Source organism: Schistocerca nitens, chromosome 7, assembly GCF_023898315.1.
Source record: "Schistocerca nitens isolate TAMUIC-IGC-003100 chromosome 7, iqSchNite1.1, whole genome shotgun sequence".
NCBI lineage: Eukaryota > Metazoa > Arthropoda > Insecta > Orthoptera > Acrididae > Schistocerca > Schistocerca nitens.
The window spans coordinates 153,669,161-153,685,927 of NC_064620.1; the positions used below are offsets into that span (position 1 = coordinate 153,669,161).

The window sequence follows — 16,767 nt, forward strand, 5'->3', positions numbered from 1 at the left end:
GCATTATATTATCTGATGGCAATCAATGACAGTTCTCTCCAGTTTGACAGGTAACACAATCCTTTCTTGTTTTCTGTAATGTCACTTTCATTGTCATGGTGTACTCTTCACCAGATAGTGCACACCACTTCTCCAAGCCAGGGCGCCACAACATAGAATTACTGCCAAGCCAGCAGGTGCCACAATGCATAGTAAACTGCCATTGTCTTTCCACCTTAAAGTCATGCAGCTACTGTCCACACCTGTTTATATGAACAAACAATAACAATATTCCCAAAGAGTTTGCAATTTTAAACTATTTAATGAATAAAAAATACTTTCAAAGTGATATGTTAGAACAAACTGCATAATTACTGCATCCTAAATCCATTTCACTTTTGCTTACTGTAGTCAAGCTTTGGTCTCCCTCTACAATTTTTATCTGTCACATTTCCCTCCATTACCAAATTGATGGTTCCATGATGCTTCAGGATGTGTCTTACCCGATCCCATCTTTTAGTCAAGTTGTGTCATGAATTTCTTTCCTCCTCAATTTATGTCAGTATATCTTCATGAGTTATTTGATCTGCTTGCATCATCATCAGTGTTCTTCTGTAGCACAACTTTTTGAAAGCTTCTACCCTCTTCCTTCCTGAACTTTTTATCAATCTGCACACATTGTGAATTTTGTTTGGTATTTTTTTACCACCGTCTTGTATTAGTGTCTTCAAGACACATTAGTACATAATAAATTTGAACCTTTTGTAATTTTCTTGTAATTCATGGTTGCTTCCAGACATGAAAACTTTATGAGAAATATAACACAATAATAAAAAATCATAATGGAAAGTCCAGGACAGAATATCAATAATATTATGAAAAGGATAGGTTGCCACTCAACATAAAGATGGCATTGAGTTGCAGACAGGCACAATGAAAAGACTGTAGACATTTAGTTTTCAACCAAAGCCTTCTTCAGAAAACAGAACACACACACACAAACAAACAGTTATGCCAGCAAACACACTTCATACATACATGACCACTATCTCTGGCCACTTTGGCCATTCTGAGAATATGATATCATCATGAAAGAAAAGACAGATTGCTACTTACCATAAAGAAATCATGTCAAGTTGCAGACAAGCACAATTAAAGGACACTTACTTAAAGCTTTTGGCCGCAGCCTTCATCATTAAAAGAGAGACACACATCATTCATACACACAAGCAAGCACACTTCACGCATATACAACCACCAACTCCAGCATCTCGGGCCAGAATGCAACTATCACATGAGATGTAAGCAGCCATCAGGTGGGTGTGGAGAAGGGGAAGGGGAACCAATAATAGTGTATGGATGGTGAGAGAGGCAAATGCTGTCTGGTGTAGTGTGCAGGGACTAGATTGCCAACAGGCGCAGCATCAGGAGGTTGTGGGGCAGGGAGGTGGGGAAAAAAAGCAACAAAAAAGGAGAGGAGCAGGAAAAGACGGGCGCAAATAAACAGGGTAGGACATGAGAATGGGGAGGAATGATATGGCAGACGGTGTGGAAACTGTTGGGTGGAGGGTTTGGGGACAGCATGTTACTGTAGGTTGAGGCCGGGATAAATACAGGAGAGGAGAATGTGTTTTAAGGATAATTGCCATCTGCTCAGTTCAGAGAAGCTGGTGTTGGAGGGAAGGATCCAGATGGCTCAGGTAGTAAAGTGTGTTATGTTCAGCTGCATGTTATGCTGCAGGGTGGCCTACTTTGCTCTTGGCCACAGTTTGGCGAAGGCTGTTTGTGCTGGTGGACAGCTGCTTGGTACTCTTACCAATATAAAAAGATGTGCAATGATTGCATCAGAGCTGGTAAATGACATGGCTGCTTTCACAGGTAGCCTGGCCCCTGGTGGGGTGGAATAAACCTGTGACAGGACTGGAGTAGGAAGTGCTGGGTGGTTGTATTGGGCAGGTTTTGCATCTAGGTCTTCCACAGGGATATGAGCTGTGTGGCAAGGGGTTGGGATCTGGAGTGGCATAGGGATGGACTATAATGTTGTGGAGGTTGGGTGGGCAACGGAACATCACTTTAAGAAGGGTTGGAAGTATCTCGGGTAGGATGTGACTCATTTCAGGATATGAAGATAGGTAATCAAATCCCTGGTGAAGGATGTGGTTCAGTTGTTCCAGTCCAGGGTGGTTCCTTCACAACCTCAACACCTTCTCTCCCATCCACTTCATGTGGTCTCCTCAACCCAGCATGCCACCTTCCTACACTATGTGATCAAAAGCATCCCGACACCTGACTGAAAATGACTTACAAGTTTGTGGCGCCCTCCATCGTAATGCTGGAATTCAGTATGGTGTTGGGCCACACTGATGACAGCTTCCACTCTCACAGGCATATGGTCAATCAGGTGCTGGAAGGTTTCTTGGGTAATGGCAACCCATTCTTCATGGAGTGCTGCACTGAGGAGAGGTATCGATGTCCATAGGTGAGGCCTGGCACAAAGTTAGCATTCCAAAACATCCCAAAGGTGTTCTATATGATTCAGGTCTGGACTCTGTGCAGGCCACTCCATTACAGGGATGTTATTATTGTGTAACCACTCCACCACAGGCCATGCATTATGAACAGGTGCTTGATTGTGTTGAAAGATGCAATCGCCATTCCCAAATTGCTCTTCAACAGTGGGAAGCAAGGAGGTGCATAAAACATCAATGTAGGCCTGTGCCATGATAGTGCCATGCAAAACAACAAGGGGTCCAAGCCGCCTCCATGAGAAGCATGACAACACCATAACACCACCACCTCCGCATTTTACTGTTAGCACTACACATGCTGGCAGATGACGTTCACTGGGCATTCGCCATACCCATACACTGCCATCAGATCACCACATTGTGTACCGTGATTCGTCACTCCACACAATGTTTTTGCACAGTTCAATCATCCAATCTTTATGCTCCTTACACCAAGAAAGGCATTGTTTGGCATTTACCAGCATGTTGTGTGGCTTATGAGCAGCCGCTCGACCATGAAATCCAAGTTTTCTCACCTCCTGTCTAACTGTCATAGTAGTTGCAGTGGATCCTGATGCAGTTTGGAATTCCTGTGTGGTGATCTGGATAGATGGCTGCCTATTAAACATTATGACGCTTGTGATGTTTGCCTGCTTTATTTATTTATTGATTGTCCTTGGTGTCAATATATTGCATTGCTACACTGGCTGAAAATGGGACTGGAAGTTCAACATTGACTACTTTAAATGATGTAAGTTTTTTACTTTCACTGTTCGCAACCCCCCCAGTAGTACACAGTTATATGACCAGTGCACTATAGTTTAACTTTCAGTAAGTCAAGAACCATGAAAATAGATTGTATGCATGGAAGAGGCCTGGAGATACTGGAAGGTTTCAGATAGGCTATATAATGGTAAGACAGAGATTTAGAAACCAGGTTTTAAATTGTAAGACATTTCAAGGGGCAGATGTGGACTCTGACCACAATCTATTGGTTATGAACTGTAGATTAAAACTGAAGAAACTGCAAAAAGATGGGAATTTAAGGAGATGGGACCTGGATAAACTGACAGAACCAGAGGTTGTAGAGAGTTTCAGGCAGAGCATTAGGGAACAATTGACAAGAATGGGGGAAAGAAATACAGTAGAAGAAGAATGGGTAGCTTTGAGAGATGAAATAGTGAAGGCAGCAGAGGATCAAGTAGGTAAAAAGACAAGGGCTGGTAGAAATCCTTGGGTAACAGGAGATATATTGAATTTAATTGATGAAAGGAGAAAATATAAAAATGCAGTAAATGAAGCAGGCAAAAAGGAATACAAACGTCTCAAAAATGAGATCAACAGGAAGTGCAAAATGGCTAAGCACGCATGGCTAGAGGACAAATGTAAGGATGTAGAGGCATATATCACTAGGGGTAAGATAGATACTGACTACAGGAAAATTAAAGAGACCTTTGGAGAAAAGAGAACCACTTGTATGAATATCAAGAGGTCAGATGGAAACCCAGTTCTAAGCAAAGAAGGGAAAGCAGAAAGTTGGAAGGAGTATATAGAGGGTCTATACAAGGGCGAGATACTTGAGGGCAAAATTATGGAAATGGAAGAGGATGTAGATAAAGATGAAATGGGATATATGATACTGCGTGAAGAGACTGACAGAGCACTGAAAGTCCTAAATTGAAACAAGGCCTGGGAGTAGACATCATTCCATTAGAACTACTGACAGCCTTGGGAGGGGCAGTCCTGACAAAACTCTACCATCTGGTGAGCAAGATGTATGAGACAGGCAAAATTCCCTCAGACTTCAAGAAGAATATAATAATTCCAATACCAAAGAAAGCAGGTGTTGACAGATGTGAAAATTACCAAACTATCAGTTTAATAAATCACAGCTGCAAAATACTAACGCGAATTCTTTACAGACGAATGGAAAAACTGGTAGAAACCAACCTCGGGGAAGATCAGTTTGGATTCCGTAGAAATGTTGGAACACGTGAGGCAATACTGACCCTATGACTTATCTTAGAAGAAAGATTAAGGAAAGGCAAACCTACGTTTCTAGCATTTGTAGACTTAGAGAAAGCTTTTGACAATGTTGACTGGAATACTCTCTTTCAAATTCTGAAGTTGGCAGGGGTAAAATACATGGAACAAAAGGCTATTTACAATTTGTACAGAAACCAGATGGCAGTTAAAAGAGTCGAGGGACATGAAAGGGAAGCAGTGGTTGGGAAGGGAGTGAGACAGGATTGTAGCCTCTCCCCGATGCTATTCAATCTGTATATTGAGCAAGCAGTAAAGGAAACAAAAGAAAAGTTCGGAGTAGGTATTAAAATTCATGGAGAAGAAATAAAAACTTCGAGGTTCACCGATGATATTGTACTTCTGTCAGAGACAGCAAAGGACCTGGGAGAGCAGTTGAACAGAATGGACAGTGTCTTGAAAGGAGGATATAAGATAAACATTAACAAAAGCAAAATGAGGATAATAGAATGTAGTCGAATTAAATCAGGGGATGCTGAGGGAATTAGATTAGGAAATGAGACACTTAAAGTAGTTTTGCTATTTAGGGACCAAAATAACTGATGATGGTTGAAGTAGAGAGGATATACTGGCAGTGGCAAGGAAAGCGTTTCTGAAGAAGAGAAGTTTGTTAACATTGAGTATAGATTCAAGTGTCAGGAAGTCGTTTCTGAAAGTATTTGTATGGAGTGTAGCCATGTATGGAAGTGAAACGTGGACGATAAATAGTTTAGACAAGAAGAGAATAGAAGCTTTTGAAATGTGGTGCTACAGAAGAATGCTGAAGATTAGATGGGTAGATCACATAACTAATGAGGAGGAATTGAGTAGAATTGGAGAGAAGAGAAATTTGTGGCACAACTTGACTAGAAGAAGGGATCGGTTGGTAGGACATGTTCTGAGGCATCAAGGGATCACCAATTTAGTCCTGGAGGGTGGTGTGGAGGGTAAAAATCATAGAGGAAGACCAAGAGATGAATACACTAAGCAGATTCAGAAGGATGTAGGTTGCAGCTTGCACAGGATAGAGTAGCAAGGAGAGCTGCATCAGACCAGTCTCTGGACTGAAGACCAGAACAACAACAAGTTTCATTGATAGGTTGCAAGCAAACATCAACCGACTGCTACAAGAGTAGCGCACAGTTCTTGCCACATAATACAGTACATATTTGTCAGTCATTGTTTTAGCACAAGGCCTATTACACTTATTTCATAGCTAAGCGGATGCATTGTTGTTCATCTAACCAATACGGGTTCCACGTCTGAAACTCGGACATGGACTGTGTAGTAACACTGTTCACGTTTACGTCGCACTTCACTTAGCGTAGACCAGGACTGTGTCCTAGGCATGCCCGATGTAGACTGACTGGGCACGGCCCGTGCTGCTGGAGTTGTTGTTGTTGTTGTTCTTGTTGTTACGCCGGCAGAGGTCGCGTCCGAATTCTCGCGTGCCCTCTGGTGGACGGGACTCTACTTGCGGCAACTACCGCCCGTGATGCGCCGTGCCAATGTGCGCCTCCCGCGATCTTTCTGGTGGCTACTACACTCCTCCTCCTTCGGGGGGTGAAGCCACTGTGATCCACTGCGTCGGAAGGTGGAGCGTCGGGCAGGAGCGATGACCTCCACATCCATTGGATGGCCGGAGTCGAGGGGATCTGCCAACCCTCGAGCTGGAACCTTCGATTATGGCTGGAAGTGACCCACACGAAGAGGCCCCCGTCGTCCCACAACCGGAGCTCGGGACAGAACGGGTGACAAGCTGTCGAACTCCGGATCCCGTTCCACCTCGGGAGGGGCAAGACCCAGTGGTGGGGATGAAGGGGAAGGGACCACCACAGGTGAACTAGCCCCCTGAGAAACCGAACCTGCTAGGGGGGCCGGCTCTCGCTGGGGCATCTCGAATGATGGCGATGCCGGTGCTGGAGCTACTGGAGGCTGCCAAGGCTGAGAATCATCGCAGTGCGGCAGAGTCACAGCGGGGAGAGGAGGTAACGTCCCCTGTGAAACCAATACAGGTGCCGGCAATGGGGAAGCCGGTGTCCGAGAGGTCGGAGGGTGGGTGCCCGAACGTGGACGTAGCTGATTTTGGTGACGACGTACCACCCGATCCCCCGCCTGCAAGGTATAGAGCCGGCGGCCATTTCGGCGCAGGACCACCGCCGGTATCCAACGTGGATTGCGACCAAACCCACGGGCCCAGACCGACCTACCCAGTGGAAAACCAGGTACTTCGTTTTGTGAAGACTGGCGAGGACCAGGACGGAGGAGGTGCAGCAGAGTCCTTGGTTGACGCCCATGGAGGAGCTCTGCGGGGCTGCGGTCGCCCATTGGTGTGGTCCGGTATGCCGTCAAGAAAAACGTCAAGGCTTCCTCTGCAGGAAATTCGTGCACATACTTTTTCATCTGGGTCTTAAATGTGCGCACCATGCGCTCGGCTTCCCCATTCGATTGTGGATGGAAGGGGGGAGAGCAAACGTGCCGAATACCGAAGCGCCTACAAAAATCCTGGAAGGTCTGCGAAATAAACTGCGGTCCATTGTCTGAGACCAGGGTGATTGGCAGACCTTCCACAGAAAAGATTTTTGCTAGTGCCTGGATTGCAACTTCTGAAGTGGTTGAGGAGCAGCGAACCACATACGGGAATCGGGAATAAGCATCAATGACAATGAGCCAAAAGCCATTGAGAAACGGGCCCGCAAAATCGATGTGAACACGTTCCCATGCTTGTGTTGCCGGCGGCCATGAAGAGAACGCTGCCCTGGGAGATGCTTGTTCGCTCGCACACTGGGAACAGGCGGCCACCAAGTGCTCAATTTCTCTGTCAATACCGGGCCAGTACACATGTCTGCGAGCCAAGGTTTTAGTACGGGAAACACCCCAGTGCCCCGCATGTAATAACGTGAGGACCTCCCTTCGTAAACCTGCAGGAACAACCACGCGAGGAGCTGTATCATCGATAGCCAGAAGGAGAACTCCTTCCAAGACCGAGAGGCGGTCTCTTAGAAGAAAATAATTACGAAGAGGGTCCGAGGCCCGGCCTGGAGGGCGGGAGGACCACCCCTGCTGAATGAGGCGAACTACTTGCCGGAGAACCGGGTCAGCCGCAGTTTCCCTGGCGACTCGAGAACTAGTGATCGGAAAGCCATCAACTGCTTGGCGGGATGCCACATCCAAATGAAAACACATAATCTCCTCTCGATCGAACGTAGGATCCGGGCCCACCGGAAGACGGGAAAGAGCGTCGGCGTTGGCATGCTGTCCTGTAGGGCGAAAATGAATGTCATAATGGTACTTAGAGAGGAACAAGGCCCAGCGCTGTAGTCTGTGGGCCGCCCTATCCAGAATCTGAGAGCTGGGGCCAAATAATGATATTAACGGCTTATGGTCAGTGATTAACTGAAACTTCGTGCCGTACAAGAAAGGGTGAAACTTGGTAACAGCGTAGACAATGGCCAAAGCCTCTTTTTCCACCTGGGAGTAATGGGCCTGCACGGGACTAAGCGTTTTAGACGCAAACGCCAGTGGTTGCTCGGAACCGTCTGCGTTGCGATGGGCCAGGACCGCCCCCACCCCATACTGCGAAGCATCTGTAGCCAGGACCAACGGCTTACGGGGATCAAAAGTAGCCAAACAAGGGGCTGAAGTGAGGAGGCCCTTCAACGAGGTGAACGCTCGCTCGCATGCAGGCGACCAATCAAAAGGAACACCCTTGTGCAGAAGGCAGTACAGGGGGTGGGCTATAGTGGAAGCCCTGAGAATGAACCGGTGGTAATAGGCTATCTTGCCTAAAAAAGCTTGTAACTCTTTCAGCGAAGTGGGCCGAGGAAGGTTGACGATACCTTGGACCAAACTTCCTAGTGGCCGGATGCCATGCCGAGATATGGTGTAGCCCACATACTCAATGGACGGTTGGAAGAAGGTTGACTTACGCAGGTTGCAACGCAAGCCCACAGACCTGAATTTGAGAAAGAGGGTGCGAAGGTTGTGCAAGTGTTCCTTCGTGCTGCGGCCTGTGACAATTATGTCATCCAGGTAATTAATACAATGAGGGATTGTCGACGTGACATGCTCAAGATAACGCTGGAATATCGCCGGGGCACTGGATATTCCAAAAGCCAACCGCTGGTATTGGTAAAGGCCAAACGGGGTGTTGACGACCGCCAGCCATTTGGAGTCCTCATCAAGAGGTATCTGATGATAAGCCTCCGACAGATCCATTTTCGAAAAATATTGGCCACCCGCCACGGCGGAGAACAATTCATCAGCACGAGGCAAAGGATAGGTGTCCACCACCAATTGGGAATTAATGGTGGCCTTGAAATCGCCACAAAGACGTAAGGTTCCTGAGGGCTTCTTGACAATAACGAGGGGCGAAGCCCACTCACTGGAAAAAACGGGAAGAACGACCCCTAGGGCTGTCAGCCGGTCTAGCTCTTCCTTTACCTGAGGGCGGAGAGCCAAGGGGATCTGTCTCGCGCGTAGAAAACGCGGGCGAGCCGACGCCTTCAACGTTAAGTGAGCTTCAAAATCGGAAACACGCCCCAGGCCCTCCTCAAAAATATCTGGAAAGTCTGAGATCAAAGATTCCAATGAGCGATAGGGAACGTCTTCGGAGACCAACTGTATGGTGTCAGCAATAGAAAAACCGAAAGCCTGAAAGGCATCCAGGCCAAAAAGGTTAGCGGAGCTCGCATCACTGACAACAATAAAAGTAATAGGCCGAGTGACTGATTTGTAAGTCACGTCGGTAGTGAATTGACCCAGTAGGGGAATGAACTGTTTACCATAACTGCGTAGATGCCGGTAAACTGGCGCCAACGGGGGCGATCCAAGGTCGGAATAAGTTTGTGCATTCAACAACGAAACTGCCGCCCCCGTATCTACTTGCAGTTGTAACCGGCGCGACCGAACCGACACCTCAATAAAGAGTTTGTGGGCCGATGCATCGGGAGCCTGGCCCGATGAAACTTCCTGAATGTCAACGTCCATGTCCTCTGTACTTGCTTCCTTCGATGCCTTTGAGGCTGAGCGGCAAACTTTAGCAATGTGACCTTTTTTATTACATTTGCGACAAACGGCCCAACGCTGAGGGCACTCTGACCGATCGTGATGTATATAGCACGACGCACAGGACGGCAACAGGGGCCGGCGGCCGGAATTCTGTTTACGCGCCGTGCGGGAGCGGCCGTAACGGCCGGATTGTACCGCTCGCACGTCATCCACCCCGGACACAGTGGACGCGGCCGCGCCACCCTGAACCTCCGCGACGTCGCACCACGCTTCCAGCTGTTGACCTGCCGCGTGAGAGACTTCATACGATTGAGCAATGGACAGAACTTCCTCGAGGGAAGGGTCTTCTAACTGCAGGGCCCGTTGCCAGACCTCCCTATCAGGGGCTGAACGAACAATGACGTCGCGTACCATAACGTGGGCATACGACTCTCGCGACTGCTCCGTGACAAAATGACACTTGCGACTAAGACCGTGCAGGGTAGCGGCCCACGCCCAGTAAGACTGATGGGGCTGTTTCTTGCATTGATAGAACTCGACCCTAGCCGCCACAACATGCGTGCGGCGGCGATAATATGAAGACAGCAACGAACACAATGCGTCAAAAGTCAAGGACGAGGGTTCCTGCAACGGCGCTAGCTGCCGCAAAACTTGATACAGCGAGGGAGATATCCAAGACAAGAAGAGAGCACGACATACCTCCGCCTCGGCAACATGAAACGCCTGAAAATGCTGCCGAAGGCGATGTTCATATGCGTCCCAATCCTCCGCCGTCTCGTCATACGGGGGAAAGGGAGGAGGGAACTGTGCCGGAGCAGACGGCGTGGAGAGCAACGCCAGAAGCACTTGTTTCATGGTGGCCATGAGTTCCGTCTGCTGCGCAACCAAAACTCGCACCAAATCCTCCATGCCGTGGAGAAACTGCGAAACCGGAACAACGACGCAACACGCGAAAGAACGACCCTACTCGTCGCCAATTGTGTAGTAACACTGTTCACGTTTACGTCGCACTTCACTTAGCGTAGACCGGGACTGTGTCCTAGGCATGCCCGATGTAGACTGACTGGGCACGGCCCGTGCTGCTGGAGTTGTTGTTGTTGTTGTTGTTCTTGTTGTTACGCCGGCAGAGGTCGCGTCCGAATTCTCGCGTGCCCTCTGGTGGACGGGACTCTACTTGCGGCAACTACCGCCCGTGATGCACCGTGCCAATGTGCGCCTCCCGCGATCTTTCTGGTGGCTACTACAGACTGACTGTCTTAGGACCAAAAATCGGGCCCTTGTGTATCCTCACAATAATAGGCACTGAAACTATCCACAGTCCCATGTTTAATTTTTAAAAATTACAATTGAAAACTAACTCATTAAATTAACTGAGTACATCAAAAACTTCCTTCTTTTTAACAGTTTCTTTTACTACAAGAATTAAACTGAATTATTTGTTTAAATGATGAAATTAACATACATAGTTATGCAATCAATACTTTTGATAAAACTGTTAATTACTTTGGAATTAATTAAGGGCTGGCTTTGCTAACATTTTTTCGAATAGAGCCAAATAAATACTTAAAGAAAGCCAGTGTTTCATCTTACAAATATTTATAACTAGTACAGAATTTATATTTGTCTATAAGTCAACAATAGAATTTAAGTTACAAAACAATTACTAATTTCACCCTATAATGAAAGATACTAACTGGGAATAGTCAAAATAAATTAGAAAATCAATTACATACATAAAACTAAACACAAAACTAGATCTGGTGTTATAATCTTTAAAACTGGGGGCCAACCTTTCTCTTTTATGAAATGCAGATTATACTCATGTATGTTAATTGTAATTTGTCAGACATGAAAAAATGAATTTTAAGGAGGCAGATGGTAAAACAAGAGGGGAAGTAAAAATAACCCAGTTTGCTTCGACACACCCTCTTCAACTATTGGCGGTCTATGTCAATCAACAGACAGGTCGTCCTGTACGCTTTTGTGCTGTACGTATCCCTTCATGTTCCCATTTCATTATCACATCAGAAACAGTGGACCTAGGGATGTTTAGAAGTGTTGAAATCTCGCGTACAGACATATGACACAAGTGACACCCAATCACCTGACCACATTCGAAGTCCATGAGTTCTGCGGAGTGCTCCATTCTGCTCTCTCATTATATCTAGTGATTACTGAGGTCATTGATATGGATTACCTGGCAGTAGGTGGCAGCAAAATGCACCTAATATGAAAAACATATGTTTTGGGGGGTGTCTGGATACTTTTGATAACATAGGGTAGATGCTGACCTCCTCCTCTCCGGTGTCTCCTTCTGCACCTCTGTCCACATTAAACCCATCAATCACTAACAGTACCTGAATTTTGACAGACACCATCCCTTTCACACCAAAAAAGCCATTCCATACATTCTAGCCATCTGGGGAGGGCATATCTGCAGTGGCAAAAACTCCCTTGCTCAATATGCTGAGGGTCTCACCAAGGCCTTCACAAATTGGCACTACCCGCAGATCTAATTCACAAACAGATCTCCCATGCCATTTCCCCTCACAGCCCCTATCCTCCCACCACCTCAAGAACCAGCCACAGTGTCCCCTTCATCACCCAGTACCACCTGCACTATCTAACTCAGTCTGCATAGCAGCCACTGTAGCTCTAAGAGTACCATCATGTGTCAACTAGAAAACAATCAGCAGTCTTGTACAAAAAGCCAGCCAGAGTCAGCTACCACAGATACCATGGTGTTTTAGCAACAATTGAGGTGCTGAGTCTTCCTTTAATGAGCACACACACCTCATGCTGCCCATCACTGGAGTTTGGGTAATGACATGGGCTTGTGCATTGTCTAGCAGCATCATAAAAGCATATGTGACACCAATACCAGTTGAAGATCTATCATTTGGAACAGCAGGGAGCATTAAGTCTTCTGTCGTCTGTGTGTTTCTCCAATTTGGGATTCAGCCTTGCAAATTCATTGAACAATTGGCAAACAGATAGCCCTGTCTGTGTCATTAACTGTTGTGGTGGACCAGTGCATGGTTCTGAGCCACCCTGTGTGGGAAGTGTAGGAATGCACATGAACTGTCATCCTTACAAACAACAGCAGTCATATCTGTTTTGCACACCAGATCATCAATTGGATGTCTGCAAATGCAGACATACTAGCCCTAGTATTTGTAGGCAATCTATGTATCCACAAGATCTGTAGTGATTGTTCTGAGAGCAGTGCATGCAGTGGCTGGAATATTTGAGAAGGGGAACAACCAATACAATTTTCTCTTTCAAGAATTTTATGCAGGTGGAATTCAGGTGGTAGCACAAAGCATTGCAGAAAAATCTTTTTAGTAGAGGACTAAGACTGATATTGTAGTACATCATCAATTTATTTGAGTACACTTAGATCCAGTCATGAATCAACCATTGTAAACTGATCCACATTGGCATTGATTCCATGTAAACAAAAGGTGGACCCCAATTGAGGAACTATATCTGTGCTTTGGTGGGCCAGAAAGATGGAATCTTAAAATTATTGTTTCTGTTCCAGTATCCTGCATTGTTACTGTCATTTGGTGTAGGTGGCAGTGGCGTGACATTACTGACCAACGGCAAAACCAGCTGTTCTTGTTTTATTGTTATGTGGTTACCGGGCTCCATCACTCCATGCACACATGAAAGAAGATGGAATATCTATTCGTGAACCGTTCTGTATGGGGTCACCACTATGGGAATAATCAGGTCCCAGTTCAATTGAATAGTGAGTAGAAAACAAGAGTTATGAATGAATATGGTCTCAGTAGTAGGAATGAGAGAGAAGAAAGACTAATTTGAGTTCTGCAATAAATTTCAGATGGTAGTAGTGCATACTCTGTTCAAGAATCACAAGAGTAGGAGGTATACTTCAAAAAGACCTGGAGACATGGGAAGACTCCAGTTAGATTACACATTAGTCAGACAGAGATTTTGATATTAGATATAGGATTTTAAGACATAACCCAGGAACAGATATAGACTTATATCACAATTTAGTAATGATGAAAAGTAGTCTGAGGTTTCAGAGAATCGTTCTGAAGAATCAATGTTGAAAGAAGTGGGATACTGAGTACTGAGTGAGTACTGAGGAATGATGAGGTGCATTTGAAGTTCTCTAAAGTTGTAGATACTGTGATCATTAATAACACAATAGACCTTTAAACATCTCTAAAAAGAATAATCATGAAGTTCGATAGACAAGTATAGTTACAAAGAAGATAGTTGCAAAGAAACCAATTAGGAGTGAAAAAAATAGAAAGTGCACAGAAGCATGGGGGAAATGGCTGCAGGAAAAATGTTAAGGAATTGAAATAGTAATAATAATAATAATAATAATAATAACTGCAACAACTGATTCAGCATACAGAAAATTCAAAACTACCTTCAATGAAATTAAAAGCATAACGCTCAACACTAGGACTGCAAATATAATTCTACTGTTAAACAAAGAGGAGAGAAATGATCAGTAGAAAGAGTTTATTGAAAACCTCTATGAGGTGGGGAACTGTCTGATGTGATAGAAGAAGAAATGGGAGTCGATGTGGAAGACATACAGAATCCAGTGTTAAAGTCAGAGTTTAAAAGAGCTTTGGAAAATTTGTGATCAAATAAAACAGAAGGGATTCCTTTAGAATTTCCAAAATTATTAAAGGATGTGGAAACCAAACAACTATTCAGGTTGGTCTGGAGAGATACCACCAAATTTTCAGAAGAACAGCATACACACTATCCCAAAGAAAGCAAGGGCAGATAAGTGTGTGAATTATTGCACAGTCAGCTTAAAAGCTCATGCATCCAAGTTGCTGACAAGAAAATTATACAGACAAATGAAAAAAGAAATTGAGGATCTGTCAGATGACAACTGATTTGGCTTAAGGACAGGAAATATTAAGTATGTTCAAGAACCTAGAAGGAGAAAATAAGACTGGGAGACCAATAATGCAGTACTCAGATTAGAAGGTATGTAAGACAGGACTGTAGTCTTTCCCACCTGCTGTTCAATCTGTACACTGAAGAAACAATGACAGAAATAAAAAGATATGTTCATGAGTGAGATTAGAATCCAGGGTGAATGGGTATCAATGACATGATTCACTGATGGCATTGCTATCCTCAGTGAAAGTGAAGATGAACTGCAGGTTCTGCTGAACTGAATGAACACTCTAGAGAGCCTTTCTAATGAGCACAAACTATGGGTTGAGAGTAAACTGAAGATAGATGAAAGTAATGAGGAATAATAGAAATGAGATTAGCCATAAAATTAACATCAAAATTTGAATCCACAAAGTAGATAAAGTGAAGGAATTCTGCTATCTTGGAAACAACATAACACATGATGGAGTAAGCAAAGAGGACATTAAAAGCAGACTAGCGCACACAAAGAAGGCGTTCCTGGGCAACAGAGTCTACTAGTATCAAACACTGACCTTAATTTGATGAATAAACTTCTGAGAATGTAGGTTTGGAGCACAGCATTGTATGGAAATGAACTGTAGACTGTGGATAAACTGGAGAAGGTGAGAATGAAGGCATTTGAGCCGTGGCCCTGTATAAGGATACTGCAAATTAGGTGGACTGATAAAATCAGTAATGAGAAGATTCTCCCCAGAATTGGCAAAGAAAATAAGGAAAACACTGACAAGAGAAAGGGAGAGGATGATATGTTAAGGCATAGCAGATAACTTCCATAGTACTTGAGGGAACTGAATATGATAAAAACTTTGGAATATGTTCAACAAAACAGTTGAGGACATTAGGTGCAAATGCTACTCTGAGATGAAGAGGTTGGCACATGACAGGAATATATGGTGGGCTGTGGCTGCATCTAATCAACAGAAGACTGATCACAAAAAAACTACCAGAAGTAGTAATGTTCATATACAAATGAAAATCCCTGTGTAACCTGTAACCTAGAGGTCCAGATGGATAACAAGTTAAAATGGCATCAACACATTTATAACCTCAGTTCAACAAGGCTTAATGGCTTAGTCTTACAAGCATCTCTCATTGCCTTCACCTAACGGCAAAAGTGTTTAATTGTTTTGCATATTTTCACTCTCTATAATCTTACGGAATTATCTACTGGGGCCATGCACACAAGACATAAGGTAGATAACCACACATCTTGCACTTTTTGAGTAAAGTGAACACCACTCATGGATTAGGTGTTAGACCAGTTCTGATTGGCCAACTGTTGCTTACAGTGCACTATGACAGCAGTCCATGATCATACAACATGAGATTAGCACGTCGCCAGTCCCTCCAGCTGTTACCAGTTGATGAATCCTGATGATGACCCTGCTTCTTTATTTAAGTAGCATCCCATTTGGACTCATAAGGGCTGAGTGGAACCAATAGAGGAGGTACCAGGACTCGAACCAGGTCCTTTCACACCAAAGGCAGTGACACTTATCTCCTTCTCCCCCACCCCCCCCCACCCCCACCCCTCTTTCTGGCTATGGAGACAGTATTTTTGAGAATCTTAGAATTCTTACATTTCTGCCAACAGAATTTACTCATTAATCCTTGAGAGGGCATGCCATTTTTTATAACATGAGAGGGTGTGTGGCATACTTTCTATACATGTAAAGAACAGCTACCCTTAATTATCAAGGCATACCATACGAGGAAAATCACAGTTTAATCTTAGTTTAATTACACAACAATAAAATAAACTTACATTAGATGAGCAAAATCACTGTTTTATTAAAAAATAATAAAATAAACATTCTTTATATCAGTCTGTTGCCGCATACAAGTGTTACCCGACCATAATGACCCACTTGAAATACTAAACAGTGCAGCTGCATCCGATCCCAATCAACCACTTATTTGATTGCTAATTATCTCATAGACAACTGCTTCATTATGGGATTGTGCTGCTAGCTCAGAATCTGGGCCATTTTCTTGCATGGATCGTAACTTTTTCTCACCTTGCTCACTTTTATTTTATATTACTGCTGCTCACTTGGACATATGTCAGCACAACTTATCACTGTGTTCAATTAAGCAATAATGGAGGAATAGGTATGGGCTTGCAATTGTAAAACAACACAGAAACAGTACAAGGCAGTGTTATTTGTGATTGGCGCACTTTATACATAGGCGCAACCACTCGGGGGTTAATAGTTTTTGTTGTTGTTTACAAAGAATTATAAAGTGGTTCTCAGAAAATGGACCTCCCTAAATTTTTAAAAACCTTGCTCATTCAGTTCTGTAC

The 16,767-nt window shown here is 44.5% G+C and overlaps 1 protein-coding gene across 1 annotated transcript in view; it reads left to right on the top strand.

The window, feature by feature from the left end:
- The window catches only part of LOC126195315 (sodium-dependent noradrenaline transporter-like), a 453,210-nt gene that overhangs the window by 419,685 nt on the left and 16,758 nt on the right, over window positions 1-16,767 (top strand). The gene's annotated exons all lie outside the window — the stretch shown is intronic.